At 37.6% G+C, this 17996-nt stretch overlaps 1 protein-coding gene and 2 pseudogenes across 2 annotated transcripts in view; 2 read left to right on the top strand and 1 right to left on the bottom strand.

Moving 5' to 3' along the window:
• Positions 1-17996, top strand: part of LOC111143185 (zinc finger SWIM-type containing 5) — a 218741-nt gene that overhangs the window by 105962 nt on the left and 94783 nt on the right. The window lies entirely within an intron of this gene.
• Positions 5805-7547, top strand: LOC111143186 (annotated as a pseudogene). The gene has a single exon (XR_002640315.1). The product of XR_002640315.1 is annotated as an elongation factor 1-alpha 1 pseudogene (transcript).
• Positions 16557-16777, bottom strand: LOC111143187 (annotated as a pseudogene).

Genomic DNA, 17996 nt, shown 5'->3' with positions numbered 1-17996 from the left:
TTTCATGGGCACTTGAAACAAAAGTTTATTCTGCTTTCTTTGGGTATTTTACATTGATTACATTCTGTTGATTGATGGTGTTACTATTTTTCTAGATTTTTGTTTATTTTCTTACTCGTTGTTCTATTAGTTCCTGGGATAGGGGTGTTGACTGTAATTGTGGATTTGTCTGTTTGTTCTTTCTGTTCAGTCAGTGATTGCTTTACATATTTTGCATTAGGTTGTTTGGTTCATTCAAATTAAGGATTGCTATGTGTTATGGATGGATTTACCCCTTTATCATTAGGGGTATCATTGCTCTTTGGTTCTGATAATTTTCTTGGTTATGAAGTCTAACTGATACTAATATAGCTACTCCTGATTTCTTTTGATTAGCATTTGCATGGTATATCTTTTTCCATCCTTTTACAGTCAACTTACTTGTTGTAAGTGAGTTCCTTTTACAGGACTTTTCCAGGGGCGCCTGGGTGCCTCCGTTGGGTGAGCATCTGACTCTTGGTTTTGGCTCAGGTCATGATTTCAGGGTTGTAAGATCAAGCCCCAAGGGTATACTTGGGTCATGTTTAAAAAAAAAATACACTACCTATTTCTGTCTTTTAATTAACATATTTAGATAATTTATATTTAATGTAATTATTGGTATGTTATGACTTCATCCTTTCATTTTATTTTTGTCTTTGGTTTTTTCTTACTGTTTTTTATTTCTGTTTTTCTGAGCATTGAACATCATTTAGAATTCAGTTTTTATAGTGTTTTTGAGTTTCTCTCTTTGTGTAGTTTAATAGTAATTGCTCTAGGTTTTGTATTATAAGTAATAACTTGTCATAGTTTACTGATGTTGACATTTTATCACTTCAAGTGAAATGTGGAAACTGGGGCACCTGGGTGGCTCAGTTGGTTGGGCGTCTGCATTCAGCTCAGGTTATGATCCCAGTGTCCTGGGATAGAGCCTCATATCGGGCTCCCCGCTCAGCAGAGAGCCTGCTTCTCCCTCTCGCTCTGCCTGCTGCTCTGTCTACTTGTGTTCTCTCCCTATCTCTCTGTTAAATAAATAAATAAAATCTTAAAAAAAGAAAGAAAGAAATGGGGAAACCTTACTTTTCTTTACATTTCTTACTTTCCTCATTTATATTACAAATTGTCTTAAATATTCCCCGTATACATGTAGAAGCACATCAGTGTTATAATTTCTTTCTTTCTTTTTAAAGATTTTGCTTATTTATTTAAGAGATAAAGACAGAGCACAGAGGAAGAGTGAGAGGGAGAAGCAACTCACTGCTGAGCAGAAAGCCTGTTGTGGGGCTTGATCCCAGGATGTTGAGATCATGACCTGAGCCAAAGGCAGACACTTAATGAACTCAATCACCCAGGTACCCCATAATTTTTTTTATTTAAGCAGCAGACATAATTTAGAAAATTCAACAGAAGCAGGAAAGTCTTTTGCTTACCCATATTTTTGCTTACTGCCTTCTTCTTAGTGTTCCAAGATTCCTCCTGTTGTCATTTTCTTTCTATTTAGAGAACTTCCTTTAGGTATTCTTTATAAGTAAATATGCAGGCAACAGATTTCTTTTGGTTTTGCTTCATCGGACAATGTCCTGATTTCTCCTTCATTACTGAAGGATATTTTTACTGAATATAGAAGTCTAGGTTTAACAATAGAACAAAATAGAAAAAAAAATAGAACAAGTTTTCTCCAACAATGGAAAAATGTGCCACTTTCTTCTGACCTTCATGGAAAAATGTGCCACTTTCTGCTGACCTTCATGATTTCTGATGATAAATCTGCTATTATCTGAATTGTTTTCCCCTATAAATAATGTGTTGTTTTTCTTGCTTCTTTTAAGTTTTTTTTTTTAAGTTTTTTTTTTTTTTTGAACTTTGAGCTATCTTGTGGATTTTTTAGGGTATATTTTTGTTTGGAGTTTGTTCAGCTTCTTGAATATAGGTTTATGTCTTTTGCCAAATTTAGGACATTTCCAGACATTATTTCTTCAGGCCTTACCCTCTTATCTCTCCCTCTGGGGCCCCAATGATGTTAGACTTTTTGTTACAGTCCAACAATTCCCTGAGGCTGTTTGGTGTGTTGGGGTTTGTTTTGTTTTGATTTGTCTTTGATAGGTTGGGTGATTTCTATTATTCTGTCTTCAGGTTTACTGGTTGTTTGCTCTGTCCCCTTTATTCTGCTGTTAAGTCCATCAATTGATTTCATTTCAGTTTTGTATTTTCTAGTTCAAAAATTTCTGCTCAATTTTACTCTGTGTCTTCTATTTCTTTCCTGAGAGTTTTTATTTTATAAATTTGCTTCAAGGGTGTTTGTTATTGCTCACTGAAGCATTTTTATGTTGGTTTCTTTAAGATTGTCAAATAAATTTAATATTTCTTATTTTGGTGTTGGTGTGTAATGGTTGACTTTTTTCATTCAGATTGAGGTTTTCTTGGTTCTTGGTATGAGTAATTTTCAGTTGAAACATGGACATTTGAAGTGTTATGTTTTAAGACATTACATTTTATTGAAGTCTTGTTGTAGCAGGCTTCTTCTGACACTGCTGTGGCAGTGGTAGGAAGGGAGCTGCCTCATTACTGCCAGGTGTGAATATGATTAATAAATAAGACAGAAGGTAATTTATCTATTGTATAATATAGATAATAAATGTCAGACAAGTTAGCAGAGGGAGAAATCAATATAATTTGATATGATCAAACAAGATACCTTAGAATTAGTGGAATTTGAACTTGTCAAAATGGATAGACAGAGGAAGACAGTGATTATTTTAGTATGATCAAAGGCACAAAAATAGCAATGAGCTAGTCTGTGTTTAAGGGGAGCAGAAGGATACTAAAAAGATAACCATATTTTCCTAACTTGACCACTTAGACCACTATCTGCACCATACAAAAAATTAACTCAAAGTATATTAAAGACATGAACATAAGACCTGAAATTGTAAAACTCCTTGAAGAAAACATAGGTGGTAAGATTTTGACATCAGTCTTGGTGATAATTTTTTGGATTTGACACCAAAAGCAGAGGCAACGAAAGCAAATAAAAGTAAGTGGGACTACTATCAAACTAAAAAGTCTCTGGATAGCAAAAGAAACCATCAACAAAATGAAAAAGCAGCTTACTAAATGGGAGAAAATATTTGCAAATCATATATCAGATAATTATTAATATCCAAAATATATAAAGAATTCATACAACTCAATAGCAAAAACAAACAAAAACTCAGTCTGATTTAAAAATGGACAAAGGATCTGAATAGACATTTTTCCAGAGAAGACATACAGATAGCCAACAGACACATGGAAAGATGTTCAACATCCCGTATCATCAGGGAAATGCAAATCAAAACCACAATGTGATACCACCTTACGCCTGCCAGAATGGCTGTTATCAAAAGGACAAGAAATAACAAGGTTGGCAAGGATGTGGAGAAAGGGGAACTCTTGTGCTCTGTTGGTGGTAATGTAAATTGATATAGCCACTATAGAAAACAATATAGAACTTTCTCAAAAAATTAAAAATTGAAATAAAATACAATTCAGTAATTCTATTACTGGCTATTTACCCAAAGAAAACAAAACACTAATACACTAATTCAAAAAAGTAAGTGCACCCTTATGTTTATTGTAACATTATTTATAATAGCCAAGTTATGGAAATTAAGAAAGTTAAGGAAGATCTAAGTATCCACAGATAGATGAATAGCTAAAGAAAATATGTGTGTGTGTATCTATATCTATCTATCTATATATTCATATACACACACACACACACACACACACACACACACATATATATATAAATAAAATGAAACATTACTCAACCATAAAAAAGAATGAAATCTTGCCATTTACAACAACATGGCTGTACCTGGAAGATATTATGCAAAAAGAAACAAGTCAGACAGAGAAAGACAAATACCATATGATTTCACTTATATGTAGAATTTAAAAAACAAAACAAATGAACAAACAAAAAATAGAAACAGACTTACAGCTACAGAGAACAAACTGGTAGTTGCCAGAGGGGAACAGGTGGGAGCAAAGGCAAAATAAGGTGAATGGGATTAAAAGGTACAAAATTCCAGTTATGAAATAAGTCACGGGGATGAAAAGTATAGCATAGGGAATATAGTTAATAATATTGTAATAACATATAGTGACAGATAGCAACTATACTTCTCATGATGTGCATAGTATAATATGTATAATTGTTGAATCATGTTTTACACTTAAAATTAATATCACATTGTATGTCAACAATACACGAATTCAAAGAAAAACCTGATTACCATAAAAATAGCTCAAGTGCCAGGTGCTAATTATATCTTCTGTGTGCTCTTGGAGAAAAATCTGAGCAATTGAAACTAGTTCCTTATTTTTAATTTTCTATGTCATGGAAGAAATAAAACTCATTGCTATGGTATGGAGAAGTTCATTGAACACAATGATATAGGATTAATATGTTTGGCTACAAAAAAGAAGACATGGAATACAATCAAGCTGTCAGTTGAAAAGAGAGCAGAACTTTATATACATTCTTGTTCTATCAGTTATTGATAAAAGAGCATAGAAATCTCTAACTCTTAACTCTAAATTAATTGTTAATATGCCTTTATCTATTCAGTTCATTCAGCTCTGGCTTTATATACTTTGGAGTACTTTGGAGTATTATATACTTCATATACTTTGGAGTATTAGGTGCATCTACAGTTCTAATTTTTTTATCTTCCTAGTGTATTGATTCTTTATATCATTATTAAATTTCCTTCTTCTGATCCTCTGAACTTTCTTGATTCTGGGCTTTCTCCTCACTGCAACCAAGATAGCGTAGAGAAACAGGCTTTTGATTGAGTCTTTTCCTGTGTATCGAGGGAGTGTAGTTGATGCCAGTCAGGGGAAATCCCAGTCCTGGAGTGCCAACACTCCATTTGTATCCTTACTTTTAAGGATGTATAGTGGCTTCTGAATATTTCTCCACTGTTGATGTGAAACTTTTCCATAATTAACACCACTCTTGACTTGACCAACCTCCCGAAAACAAGGTTTGAATTCTCTTGGATACCCTATAACATATCTTTAAGGTACTGATGGTCGTTATTACTTCTTTCTCTCAACTTTTCCTGTCCTAGAATACCTGAAGATATTTGTAGATGGATATTTTTAGAATTCCAGGAACAGCAATTCTTTCAGAGGACTTCCAGAGCAATGACCTACTGCCCTTTGTATACTTCTCTCACTAACTGATATGACTGAAGTCATTTATTCTCAATCTATCAGATCTAATATTCCCCTTTTAAACAAATTTTTATAAGATTCCCTTTACTCTCCTATAATGAAATTCATAGAAACTCATAACCTGCTCAATATATAATGTCTAAAAAAATAAATATATACTAATAATGTGTAAAACAAAAAGGAATAATTTATGAGATGATATTTCATATGGGAATGCATGAGCATTTGAAATGCATTAGAAAACATGATAATGTGTCACATATTTGTACCCATTTATAATTTAATTCATCAGTATATTAAGCACTTACTGTGTGCCATGCTGCCAAGCACTAAGTGCTAACAATACAGCCGAGAACAAAACAGATTTTCTTAAAAAAAAAAAAAAGAAAGAAAGAAAGAAAGAAAAAGACAAAACAACATTATACTCATGGAACACATGTTCTACTGGGGGTAGATAAAATAAGCAAGAAATAGGAGGTGGTAAGTGCTAAAGAAGCCATAATAAAGAAACTGAATTTGTAGTTAAAAATCATTCTACTAAAAAATACCAGGCTCAGCTTTTTCACAACGGGTTTGCCGCCAGAACACAGGTGTCGTGAAAACCACCGCTCAACCTAAGCCAGAATGGGGAAGGAAAAGACTCATATCAACATTGTTGTCATCGGACACGTAGATTCGGGCAAGTCTACCACTACTGGTCATCTGATCTACAAATGTGGTGGGATCGACAAAAAAACTATCAAAAAATTCGAGAAGGAGGCTGCTGAGATGGGAAAAGGCTCCTTCAAGTATGCCTAGGTCTTGGATAAACTGAAAGCTGAACGTGAACGTAGTATCACCATTGATATCTCCCTGTGGAAATTCGAGACCAGCAAGTATTATGTGACCATCATTGATGCTCCAGGATACAGAGACTTTATCAAAAACATGATTACAGGCACATCTCAGGCTGACTGTGCTGTCCTGATTGTTGCTGCTGGTGTTGGTGAATTTGAAGCAGGTATCTCCAAGAACGGGCAGACCTGTGAGCATGCCCTTCTGGCTTACACACTGGGTGTGAAACAACTAATTGTTGGTGTTAACAAAATGGATTCCACTGAGCCAGCCTACAGCAGAAGAGATACGAGGAAATCGTTAAGGAAGTCAGCACCTACATTAAGAAAATTGGCTACAACCCCAACACAGGAGCATTTGTGCCAATTTCTGGTTGGAATGGTGACAACATGCTGGAGCCAAGTGCTAACATGCCTTGGTTCAAGGGATGGAAAGTCACTCGTAAAGATGGGAATGCCAGTGGAACCACACTGCTTGAAGTTCGGGATTGCATTCTGCCACCAACTCGTCCAACTGACAAGCCCTTGAGTCTGCCTCTCCAGGACGTCTACAAAATTGGTGGTATTAGTACTGTCCCTGTGGGCCGAGTGGAGACTGGTGTTCTTAAACCTGGCATGGTGGTCACCTTTGTTCCAGTCAATGTTACAACTGAAGTCAAGTCTGTTGAAATGCACCATGAAGCTTTGAGTGAGGCTCTTCCTGGGGACAATGTGGGCTTCAGTGTCAAGAACGTATCTGTCAAAGATGTTCGTCGTGGCAATGTGGCTGGTGACAGCAAAAATGACCCACCAATGGAAGCAGCTGGCTTCACAGCTCAGGTGATTATCCTGAACCATCCAGGCCAAATTAGTGCTGGATATGCACCTGTGCTGGATTGTCACACAGCTCACATTACTTGCAAGTTTGCTGAGCTGAAGGAGAAGATAGATCGTCGTTCTGGAAAAAAGCTGGAAGATGGTCCCAAGTTCTTGAAATCTGGTGACGCTGCCATTGTTGATATGGTTCCTGGCAAGCCTATGTGTGTTGAGAACTTCTCTGACTATCCTCCTCTGGGCTGTTTTGCTGTTCGTGACATGAGACAGATGGTTGCTGTGGGTGTCATCAAAGCAGTGGACAAGAAGGCAGCTGGAGCTGGCAAGGTCACCAAGCCTGCCCAGAAAGCTCAGAAGGCTAAATGAATATTATCCCCAATACCTGCCACCCCAGTCTTAATCAGCGGTGGAAGAACGGTCTCAGAACTGTTTGTGTCAATTGGCCATTTAAGTTTAATGGTAAAAGACTGGTTAATGATAACAATGCATCATAAAACCTTCAGAAGGAAAGGAGAATGTTTTGTGGACCATTTTTGTGTGTGTGTGTGTGTGGCAGTTTTAAGTTATTAGTTTTTAAAATCAGTACTTTTTAATGGAAACAACTTGACCAAAAATCTGTCACAGAATTTTGAGACCCATTAAAACAAAAGTTTAATGAGAAAAAAAAAAAAAAAAAAAAAAAGCCAGGCTCAGATGGCTTCACTGGTGAATTTCAGAAAACATTTAAGGAAGAAAGAAGACTAACTCTACACAAAGACTTCCAAAAATTTGAAAAGGAAGGAATACATTCCAGTGCATTTTGTGAAGCCAGCATTACACTGCTGTCAAAACCAAAGCATCATAAGAAAACTATAGACCAATATCCCCCATAACCAAAGACACAAAAATTATAAACAGTATTTTAACAAACCCAGCAATGTATGAGAAGCATAATGATTCTCAACCAAGTGAGATTTTTCTCACTCAAGAATGCAAGTTTAACATTCAAAAAATTAATAAAGGTAATTCATAGTAGTAACGAAATTTAATGATGCAAATAAAGCACTTAACAAAATCCAATATCTTTTCTTTCTTTTTTTTTTTTTTAAAGATTTTATTTATTTATTTGACAGACAGAGATCACAAGTAGGCAGAGAGGCAGGCAGAGAGAGAGGAAGGGAAACAGGCTCCCCGCTGAGCAGAGAGCTCGATGCGGGGCTCGATCCCAGGACTCCGAGAACATGACCTGAGCCGAAGGCAGAGGCCCTAACCCACTGAGCCACTCAGGCGCCCCCAATATCTTTTCTTGATAAAAAATAAAGGGGCACCTGGGTGGCTCATTTAGTTGTCTCAGTCCTGGTTTTGAGTCAGGTCACCATCTCAGGGTCATGAGACCCATGCTGGGCATGGAGCCTATTTAAGATTCTCTCTTTCTCTCTCTCTCTTTCTCCCTCTCCCTCTGCCCCCCCAACCCCTGACTTGGGCATGCTGTCTGTCTCTCTCAGGAAAAAAAAAAGGCTATTAGCAAAAGACAAGAAAAAAGTGTTGGTAAAGATGTGGAGAAAAGGAGCTCTTGTGCACTGTTGGTGGGGATGTAAATTGGTACAGGCACTGTGGAAAACAGTATGGAGGCTGGATCCTCAAAGAATTAAAAATAGAACTACCATAAGACTGAGTTCTAGGGAGGATAGTAGAGTAAGAGGACCCTAAGCTCACTTCATCCCACAGATATAATTAAATAACAGTTTCATCGGTGTAAATAACCCAGAAAATGACCCAAGGACTGAAGAACAAACTCTCCACAGCTAAATGTAGAGAAGAGGCCACATCAAAGAGGGTAGGAAGGGTGGAAACAGGGTAGGGAACTAAAAGGACCTGTGGGACTGTAGCAGGAAGGAGGGCCACTGCAGGCACAGAGAGGGGAGAAAAACAGACTCTCACACCAGGCAGTCTGCATAGGGAAGATGAATCTCTATAAACATTTGGTTTTGAAAACCAGAGGGGTTGAATTTCAAAAGTTCTTATACTCGGTGGGGTTTAAGACCTAGAACTTTAAAAATAGGCTCATGGGAGAGCAGGGAAGACCAGAAGAAACAGAGTCCCTGCCCTTAAAGAATCAGCTCAGCAGCCCATGGCAATATAGCATAGAAACAGGAGTTTGAAAAAAGCCTCGGGTATACATAAGGGGGATTTGTTTACTAATTGCAGAGCGTGCTCTGGAGGGGCAGGAATTTTGGGGCAAGTTCTCCAGGAACAGAAGAGCTGGAACTCACCACTTCCCTCTCCAGCCCCAGCCTCGACACGTAGGCACCTGCAGGAACCAGCCCAACTTACTAACAGCGTGCCCCACCCCTGAGTTCTCCTGTGGACACACCCCCTCCAGCCAGGCCTGAGCTCCAGATCCCCTCCTAGTGACACCATCAAGCATAATAACATTCACATTATAGGGATCTCAGAAGGAGAAGAAAGAGAAAAGAAAATGTATTTGAAGAAATAATAGCTGAAAACTTCCCAAATCTGGGGAAGGAAACAGAAATCCAGATCCAGAACTCAGAGAGAACCCCTAACAAAATCAACTGAAGGAGGTCCACACCAAGAAATATAGTAATTAAAATGTCAAAAAGCACTGATAAAGAGAGAATTTTATGAGACTGAAGGAGCCAAGTTGTCCTTTTATAAAGAAGAATGGATAAAGAAGATGTCATTCATATATATGGTGGAATATTACTCAGCCATCAGAAAGAATGCATACCCACCATTTGCATCGACATGGATGGAGCTGGAAGGGATTATTCTAAGTGAAATAAGTCAAGCAGAGAAAGACAGTTATCATGTGGTTTCACTCATGTGGAACATAAGTAGTAGTGTGGAGGACCACAGGGGAAGGGAGGGAAAACTGAATGGGAAGAAATCAGAAAGGGAGACAAACCATGAGAGACTCTGGACTCTAGGAATCAAATTGAGGGCTACAGAAGGGCAGGGGGTGGGCAGATAGGGTAATGGGGTGATGAGCACTGGATGTTATACACAACTAATGAATCAATGATACCTACATCAAAAACTAATGAGGGTACTATATGCTGGCTAATTGAACATAAGAATAATAATAAAAAATCACACAGAGGTCTCATTGGCTAAAATCAATACATCAACAGGGCTGCATTCCTTTCTGGAAGCACTAGAGGAGAATCTCTGTTCTTACCTTGTTCAGCTCATAGAGGCTGCTGATATTCCTTGCCTCATAGCTTACCTCCTCATCGTTGGAACCAGCAGCATTGCACCGCTATGACCTTTCTTCCATAGTCACATGCCCTCTTTATTCTCTTCTTTTACTCTCTTTAACTTTGAAGGACCTTTGTGATTCCATTGTGCCCACCTGGATAATCTCCCCATTTCCAAGAGAGTCCCTTGTGTACCACGTAAGGCATATTCACAGGTTTCGGGGATTAAAAGATGGACATTGTGGGAGGGGAGCATTATTTTGCCTACTATAACATTTGTCACTCTCCTTTCTCTTCTTTAATGTCTTAGACATCACCTACTTTCACCTCTAATTCATTCCATTTCAGCCACTTCCATATCCATATCTCAACTTTTCCTCTGAAATCTTAAAATTTTAATAATTGTGCTTTCTAGGGGCATGTGGGTGGCTCAGTGGGTTAAAGCCTCTGCCTTTGGCTCAGGTCATGATCCCAGGGTCCTGGAATCTCTTCTGAGCAGGGAACCTGCTTCCCCCTCTCTGCCTGCCTCTCTGCCTACTTGTGATCTCTGTCTATCAAATAAATAAACAGAATCTTGAAAAAAAATTGTGCTTTCTAGCTGTTACCCCTTTTGTCTTTTCTATTGTTCCTTCCCACTATATCTGTTGTATATTTGGTTAGAGGCACAGGGTTGTGGGGAAATCACAGGGTTATGGTTTCCAGGGCTCTGAAAGAAGAGATTCCTTTGCAGAATTTTGAAAAGTTGCTTCAGGTTTGATCCAAGCTCTACTACTAATGAATTATGTAGGAAAGTCACTTCCTAAGTGAAATTAAGGAGTTAACTTCTCAGGGCAGCTGGGTGGCTCAGTCAGTTGGGCATCTGCCTTTGGCTCAGGTTGTGATCCCAGGGTCCTGGGAACAAGCCCCACATTGGGCTCCCTGCAAAGTGGGAAGCCTGCTTCTTCCTCTGCTACTCCCTCTGCTTGTGTGCACTCTCTCTGTGTCAAATAAATAAATAACATTTTTTAAAAAGAATGAACTTCTCTGAGCCTCAAGTTATTAATGTGAAAAATGACATTAGTTATCATGAGGTTGTTGTAAAAAAAATATAAAAGGTGTCCTCTTGAAGGGCAGTCAATATAAGGGAGCTCTTACTATTTTTTTTACCTTATCAAGTGCTCCATTTTATCTCTATTGTAAGGATGTGCTGTCCCATTAAGATATGTGGCTTCCTGAGAAAATACTGGATCAATCAGATGATAACATGGTTTTATAATCATTCCTTTAGAGTCCCAGTGTTTGGTATATTTTACTTTGTATTAGAACCACCTGATAGGCTTATTTAAAATGCAGATTATAGGCCATTGGGTAAGAGACTGTATGGGGAATGGAGCTTAGAAATATGCATTTTGATAAGTACCACATTCTTGAAACTCTTAGTAATGGTTTTCAGCAAAACAGCCTATTTGGGGAACTTGGATGTGGTCATTGATTTTCTTAAATGAAGTATTCTGATTTTTTTTTTATCCTATTCAAAGAAATTGTTAGCTAAGGTGGGGAAAGATTAATAAATTTTGGTCACAGATAGGAGGAAGCTAAATTGAGGCTGGTCTTAAGGTAGAGTAAATCTGGCTGAACAAGAATAAAGCTGCCTTAATTGAGACCCAGAGTAGAATCTATTTGATGGGCAGCATGCCAGTTCTTTAACAAGAGCTTGAGTTTCATTCTACTTCTAAATGGCCGTCTATCATCCAGAGCTCCCTCTAGCCTGCTTTCCCTAATGTCCTTCTTTCCCCCTTTACTTTAATTTTTTTTTTCTTTTTCTTTTTCTTTCTTTCTTTCTTTCTTTTTTTTAATCTACAAGATGAAGAAGAAACAGTGCTAGGCTGCTAAGTTCACATTCTGGCTCTGCTCTTTACTAACTGTAAAGTTAGTAAAGACCCCAGGAAAGTTCTTTAATCTCTATAAACTTCAAGTATTTTATTTATAAGATGAAAAGAAAAATAACTTTGCAAGTGTTCATTATATTAGTCCCCTTCTTTTATTTCTGCCTTGCCTTCCCCCCACGCCTTTCCTTTTCTATATACTTCCTAACCTCTTCCCAACCTGTAGTTGTGGGTCACAGCCATCAGTTTAGTCTCCAGCTTGACATGTCACATATCACATCTTGATTTGTGGAGAAATAAAAGAACCCCATATTTAGAAGAAATCTTGGAGGTTGTCTCTACCAACTCCATCAGCATCACTGCTACTACTAATTTTTATGCTCCATAAGAGTAGAAGTTGTTTCTGTCTTCTTTACAGTTATATTCCCATGATGCCTGGCACAGATTAGGCAGTCAATAATGTAATTTAAATGAATGAATGAATGAATAAATGAAAAAATGAACCTTATCATATGATTAAATAATCTTTATAGTTGTATCTCCTTCAACTATTAGATACTGAGATCAATGTTAGGAATTATAACTTACTCATTACTATATTTTTAATACTTTCCATGGGATCTTGCATGCAAATGGATGATTAAAATGAATAAAATAGGTGGTCATATTTTCTTTATTATTTCCAATGACAGGGAACTTTTTAAAGGTAATCAAATAAAAGGCAACCAACTATTTCATTCATTTAGTCTGACATTTCAAACGGTGATATAGTGATCCGTGAGTGTCTGAGTGAAATATTATGAGGTTTATCCATCATCATACAATTTCAAGAGCCCTAGTCCTCTCCTTGTACCTCAGAGTTGATCCTGGTACGTTCCACAGGTTATGCAGAAAACAAGTTAAAGTAAATAAAAAGTCAGTGTAGCAATTGATCATAAGCCAAAAACGGAATTGGCCAACTAGTCATCTGCTGCCACAGAAATGAGATACTTCATTGTACTATAGCATTAAGGCTCATGGAGCTGCCACTAGGCCTAGAATTATGATGATTGTTAAAAATTTAGAGAATGCTTGGGGTGCCTGGCTGGCTTAGTCAGTCATGAGGTTTGGGGGTCATGAGTTCAAGCCCCACATTGGGTATAGAGGCTACTTAAATGTTTTAGAGAATGCTTAATAATGATATAAAGTAGAAGACATCTCTGACTTTTAAGGGCTTAGTATTAAATTGGGTTTTAGAATAGAAAGATGAGAGATTGTAGGAAGAATGGAACTAAAATAGCACCTATAACTCTTGATTGCTTTTATTTCCCCACAGTAGACTGTGCCCTCCTTAAAGGCTGAACTGGCCAAGTGCCAGGCACAGCATAAGCACTTAGTGGATGTATAGATGATTAAGCAAAGCACCTTGATAAGATGACGAATTTAAGGGGTGCCTGGGTGGTTCAGTGGGTTAAGCCTCTGCCTTCAGCTCAGGTCATGATCCCGGGGTCCTGGGATCGAGCCCCACTTCGGGCTCTCTGCTGAGCAGGGAGCCTGTTTCCCCCCTCTCTCTGCCTACTTGTGATCTCTCTCTCGTCAAATAAATAAATAAATTCTTAAAAAAAAAAAAAAAGATGAGTGAAGCAAGCCACCCTGCAGTTCTTCTTCTTTGTTGTGTCTCACCAAGCGTTAAGCGCTGTGATACAGTTGCTATAATAAGGAATACTTTGCCTCAAATAATAATAATAACAGAAACAACAACAATAGCTAACATTTCTGTAATGCTTACTATATGCCAGGCCCTCCTCTAAGTGTTTTTATATGCATTAAAACTTTTTAATACGTATTACAACTCTATGAGATAATTATTACTTATCCCTGTTTTACAAGGGAAGAAACTGAAGCAACAGAAGCATAAATAATTTCCTTAGGGTCTCACAGCTAGCAAGTTGAATGGATTAAATACAATTTAGGCTTCCTTATTCCAGGTCTGTCCCTTAATCACCCTTAACTACTACTCTATACTTCCCTCCTGTTGTGCTGTTTTGTCTGTCCAGCATATTTTCCCTTACCTCTTTTGGAAATGCTGTCCTTTGTTCTTGTGAGGAAATCATTTCATGTGATTCAGGTAGGTTTGACCACTCTTCTTCGCTCCACATGAAGGTACATGAGAGGCCTGGCTGACTCAATACGCGACCTCTTCACTAGGATGATTGATTCAGGATTCAATCAAATGCATGTGCTTTTGGCTGATGATATTAGTGATAAGGGTGCCATGAGCCTAACGTAAACAATAATAATCATTTTACATTTCATAAGTACTAACTGAATGCCAAGCATTCTAGGCACATGAGATACATAAATGAACAAAGCAAAGATCACTGAGCTTTTACTGTAGCAAAAGAAAGCAATGATAAACATAATAAGCAAATACATTACATAATGTGTTAGTAAGTGCTATTGAAAAAGGGAATGAGAGAATAGGGTTTGAAGGAATTTAGAATGCAGGAATGGCAGCAGGGAGATAGAACAGTTTCAGTATTTAATGGGGTGATCTGGGTAGACCTTACCGAGATCTATTGAGACTTACTTAAAGGCGGGAAGGGTGTACCAAGAAGATATTTGAAAGGAACAGCTAGACCAGAGGCTCTAAGGTTGGACTGTGCCTGGTATACTTGAAGAGCATCAAAAACTGTAAGGGATAGTGTAATAAGAAAAAGAAGTCAGGGAAGTAAGTGGGAGCCAATTCATAGCCTATTTAGGCCATTCCAAGACTCTCAGCTTTGAATGAAATGGGAAACCACTGGAAGTATTGAGTAGAGGAGTGTCAGGATCCGACAGATTTTTTTTTTTTTAAGATTTTTTATTTATTTGACAGACAGAGATCACAAGTAGGCAGAGAGGCGGGCAGAGAGAGAGGAGGAAGCAGGCTCCCCGCTGAGCAGAGAGCCCGATGCGATGCGGGGCTCGATCCCAGGACCCTGGGATCATGACCCGAGCCAAAAGCAGAGGCTTTAACCCACTGAGCCACCCAGGCGCCCCATGATCTGACAGATTTTTAAAAGCTCACTCTGACTGCTGTGTGGAGAATAGATAGAAGAAGGAGTAGAAAGAGAGCAGGTACTTCTGTTAGTGAAATAATCCACGCTTGGACCAGAGTTGAAGTAGTGGAAATGTTGAGAAATTATTTTGGAAGTATTTTATAAGTAGGGTAAGTATAATTTCCTGATGGATTGGATATAGGATATGGAATCAAGGATGATTGCATGGTTTTGGATCTGAGCAACTGAAAGGATGAGATGGGGAAGGCTACAGGTGAAACAGGTTTGGGCTTGTTAAGTTTGAGATATTTATCAATTTCTATAAACACTTGGAGGGAGTTGGATGTGTGAGTCTGGTTTTTGGAAGAGAGATCTTTTTCTGAGATCTAAATTTGAGGTTCATTGGCATAAAGATGTTATTTAAAGCAAAGGCACCAGTTGAAATAACAAAGGGAGTTAAGTAGTAGAGAAAAGGATCAAGGACTGAGCCCTGGGGCATTCTGAGCTTGAGAAATGGGAATAGGAAGAGGAGCCAACAAAGAAAACTAAAAAAAAGGGAGTCCAGTAAGATAAAATGAAAACCAAGACAGTGTGTTGTCCTGGAAGCCAATGAAGATAGTATCAAAGATGTAGGAGTTGTTAATTGTGTGAAATGTAAGATAAGGACTGAGAAATGGTGATTGAATTTAGCAATACTAGACTTCTTGTAAATAAATAATAATTTGCAATTTTACAGATTGAAAATAAAATTGTAATAGAGAAACCTGGAAAATTAGCTTCTATCCACTTTTTAGTTAAAACGTGCTATTTTACCATGGCTTTATTTTATATAACTCAGTGTTTTATTACAAAGCAAACCACTCACTTAACCACCTCCAGAACAAGAAATAGACTAATGCCAACACCCTTTAACACTTATTCATGCTGCATCACAGTCACTGTGTGTGTCCTCCTTGCAAATATAACCACTGCCCTGACTTGATGGTAATCAAATTCTTGCTTTTTTTTCTTGTTCCACTTAAGTATATATCTCTAAATACTATACCTTAAAGTTGCATGTTTCTTAACTTCATATAAATATAATCATGAATTAAGTATACTTTCTATCTGACTTATTTTATTCAACATTACATTTATGATTACATTTATGATGTTCATCTATGTTGCTAAATATTGTAATACTGTAATACTATAGCGTAATCCACAATTACATGATATAGAGCATTTTCTCCAAAAATTTATTTCAGGCAGCTTCTTGTGGCAATCCCCAACCTGCAAGAGGTAACCACTCTTTTAATATTTTCCACCTTAGAGTAGTTTTCCTGTTGGAGAATATCATAAAAGTGAGATTATATATAGTATATAGCATTGTGGTTATGAGAGTCATTGTATTATTAGGTGTATCAGTAGTTCATTCCTTTTTTTTTTTTTTTGGACTATTATAAAAGTTTATTTAACAAAAAAGTTCAATATGAAAATGCACACTACCTGATTTTTATATTTGTAGTAAAACAGGTACTATGGAGAGGGAACATGTGGAAGCAGTTGATTTCTTCTGATGAACACACCCATTGTTCATACTCATTCCAAAGCTTCTAACATGATACTATTTCCTCATATTACCACCATTCCAATATTGTTCTATTGCCCACTAGTTGCTCTCTCCACATTCATTCTATCACAAGATTCATAAACAAATCGAACCCCCACAATATTCCTTGGACATGTCTGCCACCATTTCATTTCAATGATAATTTCTTGTCCATAAATTTTTTCAACTTGGGAGGTTGAGCTTTGCTCATGGTGTCTACTCAGTGAGCTCAAAAATGCCTCCAAATGGAATTCGTCCAGTAGTTCATCACTTTTTAATGCATATAGTAGTATTTCATTGTATGAATATACCACTTTGTCCACTCTTCTTTGAATAATATTTGAGTTTTTCCAATTTTTTGCTATTGTGACTACATCTGCTATAAATAGTCTTTGTAAGACTTTGTGTGGGCTTTTTTTTTTTTTTTTTTTCATTTCTCTCAGCTAAATACGTAGGGGTGGCATTTTTTTTTAATCTTTTTTTTTTAATTTTTAAAAGATTTTTATTTATTTGACAGACAGAGATCACAAGTAGGCAGAGAGGCAAGCAGAGAGAGGAGGAAGCAGGCTCCTTGCTGAGAGACCCCGATGCGGGGCTCGATCCTAGGACCCCGGGATCATGACCTGAGTCGAAAGCAGAGGCTTTTAACTCACTGAGCCACCCAGGTGCCCCAGGGATGGCATTTTTGTGTCAAAGTGTACCTATATGTAAATGATTGTATGATTTTGGAATTCATCAACTTATTTATGGGATTCTCACTAGCAGTATATGAAAGTTCTGGTTGCTCCATTTTTTGGCCAACATTTGGTGGTATCATTCTTTTAAATTTTAGCCATTTCAGTACATATGTAATGGTATCTCATTTTGGTTTTAACTTACATTTCTATAGTGATTAAAGTTGTTGAACACTTTTTCGTGTGTTCATTAATCAGTTGTCTATCTTCCTTTGTGAAGTATGTTCAGTTTTTTTTCCCCTCATTTAAAAAATTGGCCTGGGTGGGTTTTTTTATTATTTAAAAAAAAATTTTTTTTAAAGATTTTATTTATTTATTTGACACAGAAAGAGAGACAGAGCACAAGCAGGGGGAGCAGCAGGCAGAGGGAGAAGCAGGCTCCCTGGTGAGCAAGGAGCCTGATGCAGGACTTGATCCCAGGACTCTGGGATCGTGACCTGAGCCAAAGACAGATGCTTAACCGACTGAGCCACCCAGGTGCCCAAATTTTTTGGCTTTATTTAAATTCAAGTTAGTTAACACATAGCATACTATTAATTTTTGGGGTCAAATGTAGTGTTTCATCAGTTGCTTTTTTTTTTTTTTTAAAGATTTTATTTATTTATTTGACAGACAGAGATTACAAGTAGGCAGAGAGGCAGTCAGAGAGAGAAGGAAGCAGGCTCCCTGCTGAGCAGAGAGCCCGATGTGGGGCTC

The sequence above is a fragment of the Enhydra lutris genome, unplaced genomic scaffold, assembly GCF_002288905.1.
Source record: "Enhydra lutris kenyoni isolate GAN:26980312 unplaced genomic scaffold, ASM228890v2 scaffoldscaffold9, whole genome shotgun sequence".
In the NCBI taxonomy this organism is placed as follows: domain Eukaryota; kingdom Metazoa; phylum Chordata; class Mammalia; order Carnivora; family Mustelidae; genus Enhydra; species Enhydra lutris.
This window is presented reverse-complemented; position numbering and strand designations above follow the sequence as displayed.